A 13,922-nucleotide genomic window follows, 5' to 3' on the forward strand; every position below is an offset into this window, starting at 1 on the left:
GCTATTAATTTATTCATTCATTTCTTTAACACACTTAAAACTTTTATTTTTTTTAAAAAAACTTTTAATATACAAGAGATAAAGAGATGAAAATGATATATTTATTTATTTCACTTGGGAATAGGTAAGTGGAACCTAATTACTAAGATTTAAAGATCTCTTTTCACTTCAGACATTACAACTCCATGCAAACTCTTTGAAAGTGGGTATTCATGTGAAGTATAAGGGCAATGCTGTTACTTAGAGTGAAGTCTGGAATCAGTGTATGTGCATGAGTAGTGTATTAGGGCTCTCCAGAAAAACACAACATATACCTACATCTATTCTATATCTGTATATCTCGTCTATATATCCATATCCATATCTGTATCCATATCCATATCCATATCCATATCCATATCCATATCTATATCTAGAGGGAGATTTACCTTAAGTAATTGGCTCACATGATTATGGAGGCTGGTCAGTCCAAAATATGCAGGCTGGTCTGGCAGGCTGGAGACCCAAAGAAAAGCCAAAGAGTTCAAGTCCAAAGGCTGTCTGCTGCAGAATTCCCTCTTTGTTGGGAGTAGTCAGTCTTTGGTTTTATTTAGGTCTTCACCTGATTGGATGAATCCCACCCACATTATGGGCAACATTCTGCCCACCATAAAGTCCACCAGTTTAAATGTTAATTTCATCCAAAAACACTGTCATGGAACTATCCAGAATCATGCTTGATCACATATCTAGGTAGTGTGGCCAAGCCAAGTTAACACACAACATCAACTGTCATAGGTAGGCAGAAGGTGCCTCAGGAACCGATACAATTAGTAAAAGCTGGGCTCTGAAGACTGCATAACCCCTTTTCTCCTCACCATAGTAAGAAGAGCAGAACCAGCTAGTACTCTAATTAAACAGGGTAAGCATGAGATAATGAATTCAGGAAGAAAGCTCTAGGCTACTGCATTGAATTCTAATTTGTGCTTGCTTGCATCCCAGCCTCACCCTCCATCATTAGAATATTCTTCTGTTTTGCTAAGTCAGCCAGTCATTCTCTTTTGTTGACCAATACCTGGATCTGTGTCTTGCAAAGAATAATGTCTTATAAAGATTTTCTAGGCCATATCCAAATCAAGGGTCATATATATCATTTATTCATTCATCCATTTATTCATTCCTTTATCTATTTAACAAATATTTATTAAGAAAGTATTAAATGCCAAAAATTCTTCTAGGTTTTGGGGGCCAAACAAACACTGAACAAAGTGGATGTAGTTCTGGTCTTTATGGAGCATACTGCCTGTGAGGTAAGATGGATAATAAACCAATAGTTTTATATTGCTCAAATAATTACCTTATTATAGATGTAATAAATAGCATGAAGAAAAAGTACGGGGCTCAATGACAGGATGTTACAGGATAACACAAGAATGAGTAAAAGTAACAGAGACTTAGAGATGACAATAAAACTTATTTCTTTGTATCTCAGTCTAACCCATACAATCCCATTTATAAATGCTCCATAATCTGTTTGCTTATGGCTGGAAACACACGAGCATGGTGATTCTTGAAGCTATGTGGTGAGAACAGCAGAACCACACATTGAAAGCAGCTTGGATTTCTGAAACCCTGCATTGAAGGCCACCCACCAAATGCCAGAATTGGACTGTTATGTGTAAGAAGTGAATTTATATTGGGTTTAGCCACAGTAATGTTGGTATTTGTTTATTCTGAAGTTATAATTACTATACCTAATATGGAAAGAAATTCTGAAATTGAAATGCAATACTATCTATGACAAATATTTAAAATAGGTGGCATTGACTTCTCAGTAATGTGTTAGGAAGCTAGAAAAGTTTAAGATTGGAAAAATGGAGGCCTATGCTATAAATTTGAACAAATGTTTGGTAAAGGTATTGCTTGTGATAACCTGAAGGCAGAAGATAGACCTAATGAGCCTGTAGTTTCAGTTCTCAACTTGGGGTGATTTTGAACCCCAGGTGACATTTGGCAATGCCTAGAGACATTTGTGTTTGTCACAACTGGGGATGAGGATGGTGTTACAGACATGTAATGGGTAGAGGCCAGGGGATGCTGGTAAATTTCTAGTAATGTATAGGATAAATCAGTGAAATACAATAATTATCTTTTGTAAAATGTCAATGATGCTGAAGTTGAGAAACTCTGTTCTAAGGTATGTAGTTAGAAAGATTCAGAATGATCATGTGAATTGGCTCTCACTTCCATTTTTCACTCAAATTACTAGAAAAATAAAGATAAATCCAGAAATAACTGGATAGTTTTCATACAATAAAGGAATATGGAAAATCTCAAATTTTAGGTCCTCTAAAAAAATCCTACTTCAAGACCCTAAACCATAACAAATGAGATCTAAAGAGGTTTTGAATGACAGTGGCTAATTTACACATAACCTTGGAGTAAAGATCAGATTAAAGGTATGTGACCTTCCCACCCAAGTCTTTGATTTCAACTGGTCTCAAGGTATCTGCTATTAATTTGAGACAGATTGTTCTGGGAACCTGGAAGCAAAAACCTAAATCAGCCTTGAGAATTTTGTCTAAGAAAGAACTTTGGACATGGTTACTGGAACATGGAACTGATTGGAAACTAGATTACAAAAGAAATTTTCTTTGGTAAAGCAGTTAGTATTATTGTAATGAGTAGTTACTTATAAGGGGCTCAAGAAAGTGTCTTTGTGGAAATAGCATTTAAGTGGGTCCTTAAAAGATAAAAGGGAACAATCAACAAGTCAAAATTATAGAACATTGTATACTCCCTGGGGCCAGGAACTGAATGAGAGCCAGAGAAACTCAGATACAGTAAATTAAAGGGGAATAACAATAGATGAGGCTGTTAGGTAGGATAAGAACATAAAGGGCTTAAAGGCTATGGTGGGGATTTTTGGTAGCTTGTGAATTTCTAGGAATTTGTCAATTTCATCTAGGTTATCTAATTTTCTTGGCATACAGTTGCTCATAGAATTTCCTTCTAATTCATTTAATTTTTTTTTTACTTTAGTAGTTTGAATGTGTCATCCCATTGCCTTCTGGCCTTCATAGCTTCGATGAGTGTCAGCTGTTAATCTCATTGAGCCTCCCTAACACATGAGTCAGTTTTGCCACTTTCAAGGTTCTCTCTGTCTTTGACACAGATACACTCAGAGGAAAAACAAAAAAAAAAAAACAAAAAAATTGTGAAGACACAGGGAGAAGATGACCATCTGCAAGCCAAGCAAAAAGGTTAAGAAGAAACAAATTCTGCTGACACCTTAATCTTGGACTTCTATCCTTCAGAACTGTGAAGAAATAAATTTCTGTTTAAGTCACCCAGTCTATATTATTTGTTACAACAGTTGAAACAAACTAATATAATTCCTGACACAGCCTTCATGCAATTTTATTCTCCTTTCTTGGTAATGATTTTCTCCTCTGTTAGATGCTCTAACTATAAGTGATGAAAACTAAATGTGTGTAATTGTTAGAGAATATCAAAGAAAATGAAAACCCTCATTCTTGCTTAATTGATCTGCCCATTTTTAGGAAGTATCTTCTTTTATACCTAGGTTAAGCAGATTCAGACTTTCTCTATAAATTACAATTCTTTTCTCCTCTCCTTTAAAAAATATGTATGTGATTTTCTGATGACAATCATTTTGTTGAATTATTTTTAACCCTGTTTTGCAAATAATCATTCACCAGAATATTGCTGATGGTCATGAGAGTAGGAGAGAACTTATTTTACTACACTGGTTGGGAAACAAATTTGGTTAGTTAGTTTACACAGTTTGTTGTATTGATTTGAACCATTTATGTTTTGGTTTATGTTTTTTTTTTTCTGATAAGACACATTGGGAGAAGAAAGTCGGATGAGATTTTAAGTCCCACCTAGCTCTGTTACTAAATAACCATGTTATCTTGAGTTAACTAACTGGATTTTCTGAGTCTACTAACTACTTTGTAATATGGCATTAATTTCATGGTTGCCTTACCTGGTCATTTATTCTTAATTCAATAAAGAAACAAGCAGGCATTGAGGAATGCCTATATGCCAGGCACTGTATTAGATATTGGTGACTCAATGGAGAGTAAAGCTAGCCACAATCTGTTTTTGAGGAGCTCACATTTTAGCGGGAAAATAAATATTTATCAAAGAAATACAAAAATAAATATAAAATCTCAATGTTTCTAACTTATGTGAGGAGAGAGGCTTTGAAAGCTTATCATGGAACTGGAGGGGTATAGGAGAAGGGTATTTTATCTAATCAAAGTGTTTGAAGGTCTCCTCAAGGAAGTGATAATTGGGCTGACATCTGAAAAAGGGAGTAGGTGCCAGCTAGGTCATTGGGAGGATAAAAATAAGCAATGGATATGGATGCAGTACTATCTTCTTACTATCATTACTGTTTTTTAATAAATGGAGACCCATTCAGCTTTTTTTCATCTAGTCAGTGAACTTACAATGTGTCTTATGATACCTCCTTGTCTTCAATAAATCTTCCCAAACTTAAGGTTGACATACCCACAGAATTTCATATTCTCAAAGTAATTACCACATTCATGAGAAAAACTATCAAAAAAAACCCAATTCATTGTAAATCATGGCCCCTTTACATTTTTCTTACTCTTGTTGCTATTTCCCATTCTTTACCTATGTTAAATAATAACTTTTATATCCACTGTATTTATCATATTAAACTTGAATTATGGAATTCTTTCTGTATCTTATCTCATGCATTGGAAATGGAGTTAATTCTCTTCAGCTTAGTCCTACCCCAGTTTAAAGCCTTTGTAATAATGTACGTTGTTTTTGAAGACTTCTGACCAGTAAACTGCATACTTCAAAAATGGACCATCTAAGCCCAACAGACACCATTTAACAACAAACCGTCTGATTCTCTAATACTAGGCAATTATATAAGGACTATCCAAAGATAATAAAATACCTTTTCCCCCAAGGGAGGACTTAAGTGGATATTCACCTACTTCTGCGCCTTTCATATAGCGTTGTTGCTTTCCCATCTGAACTGAGACCAAGTCAGCAAGATGGGTTAAGCTCTTCTAACTGAGAACAAACTGAACCCAGATGTGAATTAAGGAAAGAGGGCCAATTTTGCTTTCAGTCTTGGCAGTAGCAAAGGGCCAATTTTTTCAAAGCTTTACAGTACCTGGCAACTTTGGGTCAATGCTATAAAGGTCAAGCTTATGAATGTTCCTTGAGCAATTCTGTGATAATTACTTTGCCATCAATTTTCCAAATGGACAAAAAAACTGAAATTATTTCATTTTTTCTTCTTTTTGTGAAATATTTCTGGTATATGTTTTATATATATTAAATAGCTATATTTTTAGATCATTCTAAACTGGCTTCACTGAGAACTCTTCAAAATTGAGAAGAAATTGAGACTTTTCTTTGTTGAACAATTCTGAAGCAGAGATAATTTAATGGGTCTTTTTACCGGTCTAATTTTGAAAGGTGTGCATAAAAATGCCCCTGTAGAAAAACCAAAATGGATGAAGCCAATGTTTGACATGCCTGGAATTTCAAACATAGCTGGAGTGAGGTGGAATCCTAACCTCAGATCTAGTGTCTTAAATTGAGCAATTACTAGGCCACCAGGGTCTAACTGGTGGATTCATAGTGCTGGAATGTTTGGAAAAAATGGAGACATAGGTGAAAGTCTACTTGCATTGAGGAGAGAGAGAGACTTATGATCAATAAACAGCACTTAGTTGAAACCACTAATGAGCTACACAACATGTCTCAGAAATCACAAGTTTATTTTGCTTTTGTGAGAAGTTGGAATAACTTGTGGCTGAGGCTGTCAACACACTAGACCGCAGTATTGTGGTGGCCTCTATTTTTTCTAGTGCCTGAGAAGTGTAAAGTTCCAAGACAAGGGAAGGAGCCCTTTCATGTGAATCATGCAGTCATCAGCTCCACGATGGAAAACAACTTGAGACATACCATCCTAAAGCACCAAGGATGTAATGTTATGAAAGCCAAGTTCTTGATATTCTTCCACACTTTGAACACTCCCACATTTTACAGAAAAATATACCTTCTTGCAAAGCTGGTACTCTGAAAATATGGAACACAGACTTTCACCCTGAGCCCTTATTCTTTTTTCCCCCTTCTTTGTGAATTAACGAACACACTTGAGAAAATTTTGTCGTGGGGGCAGGGGAGTGTGTGTGTGTGGGGGGGGCGTGAGGGGGTAAGAGGAGAGAAAATAAAATGGAATTAAAAATGTACTTTTATTCTTCTGTTTTGCATTTAGTGAAGGCTTAAGTAGTCCTGGGGGTATTTCATTTCTCTGACTCTAAGATTTCTCTTCAAATCGCCATAATTCTTAGCTCTATACTTGGAACAATATGAGTGCCCTCTGGTGGACAAAATATCATTTTAAAGTTTTGTGTATATGGACTGAACATGGGTAAGTATGGAGAAAATAAGTCTTATGTTTCAAATGTCCTCACTGAACTTCTGAAATCCCTGGAAAATTAGTTCCTGATGTTCTGGGGTGGTGACAGCTATGAAAACAGTTCCATAAAATAAGGGGATAAAAGGCAAGCTGGAGTGGCACTCCAGGTCCTATTTGCCACTGAAATAGTGTCTTGGAACAAAACATAATTGGGAACTTGAACAGGGAACTCAAATGTCTAAGGGAAGGCTAATAACCCTAGTTCTTGGTCATCAATGCCAAGATCAGAAATGCTCTCATTAAGAATGTGACACTAATGAAACAACTTGGGCACAGGCAAAACCTCTTAAAGCCCCCTAACTGTTGGCATATAGTAGTTAAAATTCTTTAAGAAAGAAGGAATATGTTGCAAGAAAGGAAGTAAGGAGAAAAGGAAGGAAGTAGGGAGAAAGAAAAGGAGGGCTAGAGAGAGAGGAAGGAAGGATGGAAGGAGGATGGAAAGAAAGAAAGAAAGAAAGAAAGAAAGAAAAAAGTGGGGGTGGGGAGGGAGGAAGGAAGGAAGGAAGGGAGGGAGGAAGGAAGGAAGGGAAAAGGAAACCACACAGGTTGTGTAACACTTTCATATGCCCAACTAATGCAAAGGACCAAGCCAATGCAGGCCTTCAAGGGCTCATAAAGCATGTTTTCTCATTGTTTATTCAGATAGTCTTTTCCTTTTCTGTTGGATGATGACACATTAAAGGTTGAAGGTAGACTATCTGGTTTTTCTTTTGAATCTCTCACTTTTTGACTTACTACTAGGATAGCAATCTGATTTAAGATTCACCAAATTGACAAAGCCCTAGGATTATGGGGAGTGGTATGCAGATAAATCTTTAATAATTGTACAGAAAATAAAGCCCTGCTTTGTAACATTGATCAATTTCCATGGTGTAAATAATTTCACTATGGTTGATTTCAAGCTACCAGAACAATATCAGTGAATATGTAATTGGGAAGAGATGCACCAAGTTGACTTTCACAAATTGGTACATTGCGGCTCCAGCCTGCCACTACATAGGGGACTTTAAATTATTTTTCCTGAAACTTTCATAATTTGGACCTTGAAGATATACTATTTTTGTAATAAGAAAAGGAACACTCAGGTATAAGTTATTTGAAAAGCTGACCCCTGCTGAAGAAATTATTTGTAATAAAAAATGTCTCCCAAAATGACATATATCCCATGATTTTTAATTTTTTTTTAGTGTTTATTTATTTTTGAGACAGAGACAGAGTGTGAGTGGGGGAGGGGCAGAGAGAGAGAGAGGGAGACACAGAATCCTAAGCAGGCTCCAGGCTCTGAGCTGTCAGCAGAGAGCCTGACATGGGGCTCGAACTCATGAACCTCAAGATCATGACCTGAGCCCATGTCAGACGCTTAATTGACTGAACCACCCAGGTGTCCCTATCCCACAATGTTTAATACTCTTTAAAATGTTTCCAAGCTCAGGATGTCACTGGGAGCTTGTAAAAATTCTGTAAAGTAAATAGAATAGGTGCACATACTACCACTTGAGAAGGGAGGAATATGAAGACGAAGGGGGTTGCAGTAATATACAGGACTGGTCCTAAAATTCTAGTTTTCTAACTATTAATTTAGTGATTTTCCTGTTTTATGCAGATATTAAAAAGAAAAATTACAACTGGAATTGGTGAATTCTAACTGCTTTCACAGTTTTTCTCTCAACAATGATGTTTACTTTCATTCACTGCTTTGGACAAAAAGGATTGTCTACAGCTATCTCTTTAAGAGACTTCTGACTTCTCAAAACAGTTTATGCCTAAATAGTGCTATGTTACCAGTGCTGGACTCCGGAATGATTACAAAAACCACTACCCCTGTCTAGCTCCTGTGGATCTGGTAAGTAAGAGTAGAGTCTGATTATATTTCCCATCCCATCTTTCCCTTTGTTTAATTCTTTTGTTGGTTCAATGTTGATAGAGTTCTCGGTAACTCATTTCTGTAAATAATCCTCCTATTCTTGGGCTTAAGGAACTTAAGCGTCCAGTTTCAGTATATCCAAGACCACTCCAAAACACTGTGCCATGTGAAAATCAGTAGTTTAGGATGGTGGAAATAGAACAGATCTGGGAGTCACGAATACCTTTATTTGAACACTGCTTCAGATACTTACTCTGTGACATTCAGCAAGTCACTCAGTCTCTCTGATTGTTTCCTCTTCTGAAAATAATAACACCTACCTTATAGGAAACTTGAGAAAACTAAATAAGATGGTATTGATTAAGTGCTTATCAAAATACCTGGCATATTGTAAATATTTACAAATGGTAAAGGTAGTAGCAGTAATAATAGCAATGATAATATCATTAAATGCATATATATATAATTACATATTTTATACACAACTGGTAGCAGTAATAATAATAACAATAAAATAGTAATAACAATAACATAATAATAATACTTACTATTATATATGTATATAATTATAATTATTATTATTACTAAAACACTTAACTGAACACCTGATATTTTTCTAATAGATATTCAATCAAGATTAGTTTTTAGGTAAGTAGTCACTAAAATAGCAAATAGTAAAAGAGAATGATGTTTATCTCCTTAAACCCAAAACACAAGTTTCTATCAGGAACCATTTAAATGCTTTTATATTTTGTCTGTGTGTATTAGTATTCATTCACTCATTTCCTTGGCTATTTTTATTGCCCTTTTACTGACAAGAAAAATCTCAGCTGAGGTGAATGTACCACTGCTTCCATGGAGGAGATGAGGCTTAAAAATAATTTACTGGGGTGCCTGGGTAGCTGAGTTGGTTGAGTGTTAGACTCTTAGTTTGGGCTCAGGTCGTGATCTCGCAGTCTGTGAGACTGAGCACCGCATCTGATACAGAGAGTGGAGCCTACTTGGGATTTTATCCCTCCCTCTCTCTCTACTCCTCCCCTGCTTATGCATACACACACACACACACACACACACACACTCCACTCTCTCTCTCAAAAGAAATAAGCTTAAAAAATGAATTTACTATTCGTCAAGTTCATGATAAATGTATTGTTGAATATCTGTCTATCTGTCTATCATCATCATCATCATCATCTATCATCTATCTATCTTCCATCTTCATCACCATCATCATCTATCTAACCTATCTATCCATCTGTTGGCTAAAACCCTCTCCATGCTAACTGTACTCTTAGAGATTTATATGGTTGATTCACTGATCAACTAAAACTAACTTATTAAAATCCCTAATTTTATAGAATTGCCTTTTGCTTCCCACTTCCATGAGATCAGCAACCAGTCTTGGTCAGGAAGTGTTATTTTAAACATGAATACCAAGAAAGCAAAGCAAGAATGCATTTCTATTCCATAAGCATATCAAAGGTTATGGTTTTCCTTGAATTTGGAAATTTTGTCTGAATTCAATAATTTCTCTGTCTTTTTTAAAAGTATGATTTTTTTCTAACTATGGAAATAATTCAAATTTATTATAGTTTGAAGACATTAGAAAAGCATAAACAAGGTAGTACAAATCACTCATAGATTTTTTACCCAGAGAAAACAACTGTCCATATTTTTTTTGATTCACCTATATGGGTGCTCTGAGTATATGTCTGTGTCTGTGGATATACATATGTCTAAAAAAATAAAATTTGTATTTACTGGTTTTGTTTTAATCTAATAATACATGAAGATAATTTCTTTGTGTCGTTCAATATTATTCTGTGACCTTATTATTAGTGATGGTATGTATGCCAGTGTATTGTGGAGGGAAACCATGATTTATTTGAATAAATGACTAGTATAGGACATTTAATTTCCATTTTTTGCTATTTAAAATTTCTGAGATTTATATCCTTGTTCTTGATTATGAGCTGGTACTTGGTTTTAAACTGATGGCTTAGGTATATAAAGGACTACCTCAATCCTCTGATGCCTTCTTTCAGGCACAAGATTTAGATCTTCCAACTATGCTACTTTTGAATTTGGTGATATTAAAAGCTGTCTGGCATCCCTTTCTCTAAAGCGTCAATAGCAAAAAAAAAATTTTAAAGGAAAAAGTGTTGAGAGCTGTCTCCTTTGTTGTAGCCAGAGGATATATTACAAGGAGAAACAAGAAACACCATAGAAGGGCATTTGTTTTATTTCTTGATGATGTTTTTTCTCCCAGCATCCTTGGAAAAATCCATTCCTTTTCCTGCCTAAGTGGCGGGGTTTCCTATAAGGGACAGAACTGCTCACGTAGATGAGAAGGATGTAGTCAAGTCAGCCGTAGCAGGTGCCACTAGCACAAAGCGGGTGGTAAGAGCATATGTGAGCTCAGTGTTAGAAAGAGCCTCGGCAATGAGTCAGAAGACTTTAATAAAGCCAGACTTCAAGGCACAAGAGCCAGCTGTGCAATGTGGCAGCCCTGGAGGCAGTGCTAAAATCCTGAAATAGTCATTCCTGGATTATTGACTCTTCAGGGATTGGTGGTCAAAAGCTAAACATATATTAATATGTTTATAATTAATTATTTATACTTAGCACAACTTCTCAGATGTATTTGTTTAAATGTGTTATAGTAAGCACTCAATAAATAGTATTTTAAAAATAATTCATTTCTCTAAAGATTATAGAATATGTAATGATGTATACAAGAAAATATTTCAGTTATTAAATTATACATTATATAAGTGTGTATGTGACTATATGTACGTGGATACATGTACAATCTAAGTCTTAGTTTTCTAAATAAACAAATAGCCAAAGAGACAAGTAGTGAATTAGTCAGGGTCTAATGAAGAGAGACAGAAACCACACAGTAATTTTAACAGAGAAAGTTTAAGATAAAGAATTATCAGCTGTACCTGGAGGCTGAAACAAGATATTGAGTAGTAAGAAATAAAAATAACTTCCAAAGAACATAGGAATGACATATATAAGGAGCAGCCACTACTCCTAGGACTGAGATAGAGTACCTAAGGGAGATACTTCCTTCTTTCTCCCAGGAATGAGATCCAGACCTGTGGAGAGGGCATAGCTGTAGCTCTCTGGATTGTAAAGAAGTCACCGGTGCTGGCAATATGCCCTTTGGAAATTGCCTGAAATCTGTCCTTTAGGGTTCCCAGGAAAGCTGTACATGGGACCTTGTCTCACCAGACACAGCTTGAAAAGGATGCAGGGGAAAGCTGCTGGCCAGTGGGTCCTTCTAGTTCCCATGTACTGGAGAAACTACATGCTGCAGGAGTTTGGTGCTGAACAAGCTGCCTACTCTGTAGGAGCTGGGCACTGAGGAAGCCATGTGGCCTTTAGGAGTCAGCTGAGAGAACACAGGAGAACCAGACAGCAAAACCCTTCCTCCTGCAATGTCCCTCCAACACCCTCTGCTGACAAAGCTTAAAAATATGCCAGTTGGCACAGCATAAAAATGTTTAATGGGCCCAGATACATTTTTTGCATAACAGGCCATGAAGAATGAATTTAGAACTGAGAGGCAATAAATTGATACACGGAACAATCAGCTCTCATATACACATTGCCTACATAATAAAATCATGCCAGGTACCAAATTCTGAGGCATTTTATCAAGTGTCCTCATAAAAAACTCTCAAAGGAGACATTCAATATGTAATAATATGATATAAATGGCAATGTTCTCAACAAAACTCATGTAGAAAAGATAAATGTATTGTGATACACACACACACACACACACATCTTACACCAATTTATCCACAATGGAATTATTCAACTCAAGTTTTATTCATATAATGTTTCAACTAAAGAATCTTAATCTGTTATCATCTGAGGTAGAATTATCTAAGTCTGGATGTCTGGATGGTTCATTTGGTAGAGCATATGACTCTTGACCTCAGGGTCGGGAGTTCCAGTCCCACATTGGGTGAGGAGCCTACAAGAAAGAAAGAAAGAAAGAAAGAAAGAAAGGAAGAAAGAAGGGAAGGAAGAAAGAAAGATCTGGTTGAATTTTACCAATCATGAGATCAATAGGCCTTATGTCTATGTCAGCAAGGATTTGTCTTCACAACTATCTATATTTCCAGGAGCAAAGAATAGAGCAACCTTATGGAGCACAAAACAGCAGTAGCTAGAAGGACAAACCATTAAAGGAAATATATCCACCATGATTAAAACATTTTTAGAAACAGCCAATGTGTCCCTTGCTTCTAAGGAGTCAGTATCTACTAATATAAAAAGGGACAGTATCTAGTGACTAGCAGGAATCTTGCTATGTCCTTTACTGCAGAATCAACACTTTATGTTAAATAGCCAAATAGTATATACTCTAGTTGTTGTAGGCCACACTGTCTCTGTTACAGTGACTGAACTCTGCTATTATAGCTCAAAAGTAAACAAGTTTACTTAGTAATAAGTAAACAAGAAAACAAATTAGCTCGCTGTAGGTTGTTGACCTCTGCTTTTTGGGTAAACTATATTGTACAATTGTGTTAGTATTCTGGGGTTTTCATGCTATTTCTTGCCAACATAGAAACATGCCTTTCATGATCTTGAACAAAGAGGTCAGCCAACTTTTTCAGTAAAGGATTAACTACCAAATATGTTCTAATATGTGAACCATATTTGTGAGAAAAGTCTTTGTCATGTTCTTTCCTACCCTTTTCTTTCTACTCCATCTTCTTCTTTAAAAATTTTTTTTTAATGTTTATTTATTTTTTGAGAGAGAGACAGACAGAGCACAAGCAGGGGAAGAGAAGAGAGAGAGGGAGACACAGAACTCGAAGGGACTTCAGGCTCTAGGCCCTGAGCTGTCAGCACAAAGCCCAACGCGGGGCTTGAACTCAAAAACCATGAGATCATGACCTGAGCTGAAGTCGGTTGCTCAACTGACTGAGCTGCCCAGGTGCCTCTCCATCTTTTTCTTCCTAACAACCCTTTAAAAATATAAAAACCCTTCTTAACTTGCAGGCCTTACAAAACAGGTCCTGGGCTGTTGTTTTCTGACTCCTGATCTACGAGGGTGATTTCACAACTTTTTGTTTTAAATATTAGAGATTTTGTTGGCACATTTAAAGGGATTAAATTGCATCTACAGTGTTTTGGTTGCTCCTCAGCATGGTGTGGATATTTGACCAGATTGTTTATTGCTTTGACCTCACTCTCTTATATATTCATAATTCAAGGTTCTTTCATGCTCCAATAAACCCCTAATCTTTCTTTGGTCCCAGCTTGACATTACATAATATCTTTTATTTTTTATTCTTTACAAATTATATGCCATTCTATAGTGCTGTGTCTGGCCCATTTAATCTAATATCTTACGTTGATGTTGCCTTAAAGATATCTATTCTATATCGAAGCAAAACATTTTCCTACCTATTGGAAAACTTACCAACATGCTTTGAAAGATTTCCAGTATACACTTTCCCCCCTATTAAGGTGTGGTAGTATTTGAAGTATGTGAACCACTTAACCATGTTGCCTTTACCTGTGGGAAGTTGCACCAGAACAAATTGT

The 13,922-nt window shown here is 36.2% G+C and overlaps 1 protein-coding gene across 4 annotated transcripts in view; it reads left to right on the forward strand.

Moving 5' to 3' along the window:
• The window catches only part of METTL15 (methyltransferase like 15), a 366,039-nt gene extending 361,125 nt beyond the window's left edge, over positions 1-4,914 (forward strand). For all 4 annotated transcript variants that reach the window (XR_007156381.1, XR_007156382.1, XR_007156373.1 and 1 more), the window contains one exon: positions 1,218-4,914. The gene's annotated coding sequence lies outside the window, so the exon portion shown is untranslated. The remainder of the gene's footprint in view (positions 1-1,217) is intronic.
• Positions 4,915-13,922: the final 9,008 nt, after the last annotated feature.

Source organism: Prionailurus viverrinus, chromosome D1 (assembly GCF_022837055.1).
Source record: "Prionailurus viverrinus isolate Anna chromosome D1, UM_Priviv_1.0, whole genome shotgun sequence".
Classification (NCBI taxonomy): domain Eukaryota; kingdom Metazoa; phylum Chordata; class Mammalia; order Carnivora; family Felidae; genus Prionailurus; species Prionailurus viverrinus.